We start from the raw sequence: 1,222 nt of genomic DNA on the forward strand, positions 1-1,222 counted from the left end.
TGGGCAATTTGCTCATTCCGATTCACATAACATGTTGATGGCATCCTTCTGTCTAGCTCCTATATACAGTCCCACCCACCCTGTTGAAGTGTTTAGTACCTCTGTAGGCAAATGTACGTTGTGCGTATGCAATGTGGAAATACAACATCTATTTATGTTTTTTTCTGCACCACTGCAGCTCCTCAGGAACAGGCTCATAGTGTTGAAAATGATTCACCCTGAAGAGAACATGATTGCATCCTGGGTGCTGGAGTCCAATTCATGTCTGACGAGGAATCGGAGGCTAAGGACAAAAACGTGGTGCTACCACGGTGCTACCAGGAGGCCCTTGTCATTATGTCTAAGTGGTCTTCTGGTCAGTGCTGTGGGCAGGGCAAGAGTCACAAGGTGAGTCAGACGATCTTCAGGCCATTGAATGCAGCAGAAGGGGAAGCATACAGCCAGTAGCCATGTGAACTTTTTCACCAAGTTAATTAATACTGACATTTTATCTGTCAGTAAGATATTGCAAGGTCTGCTGCCGACATTGTGATGAGAACAAGTTTTTGTTGTATTCAAAACCTATTCGGCCATATTCCTAATTTTCAAAATATCTTTGTCCTGAGAATTGTATTTTTTCCATCAAGGAAATTCTGGTTTGATTTAGTTTGGTAAGGAATTAGAGTTAATGCAGATCAGGTTATTGCTTCCAACCTGCATGGCAGCTATGGTGTAACATATTCCTATGATGTAACATGTTTGACTATGACTGAAAGACTGTGACACATGTATGGCCAGAAATTCACATTGTAGGCCCTGTGCAGATGTATACAATACGCCCAGAATTAATCTTGTTTTCAGAAAAATGCTACCAGTCAGTGCTCAAGTAACAGTCAGGCAGGCAAAGGATGACTTGATGGGGATTTCAGAGTACTGAAGAAGGAGAAAGGTGACTGAATAGGAAGCGAGAGAACAGAGGGAGGTGCTGGCGAAAAAGATCGCTGAACTCCAGAAAACGAAGAGGATCGAGGTGCCAGCTAAGTTGGCGAAAGAACAGAATGTCATGGCAGGGAGCAGTGGGCCTCCGGTACAGCTGGATACCTGGGTTGCCATCTGGTATGGAGGTGGGGGTCCGGGCCCAATGCTCCAGGGGTAAGGTACCCAGGCCGAGTGGTGAAGGTATTGTCTGGGGGGAAATTGAAGGTAGACTTCATCCACCCTGACCCTCATCCACGGTAGACTG

Source organism: Branchiostoma floridae, chromosome 6 (genome assembly GCF_000003815.2).
Source record: "Branchiostoma floridae strain S238N-H82 chromosome 6, Bfl_VNyyK, whole genome shotgun sequence".
NCBI classification, from domain to species: Eukaryota; Metazoa; Chordata; class Leptocardii; order Amphioxiformes; family Branchiostomatidae; genus Branchiostoma; species Branchiostoma floridae.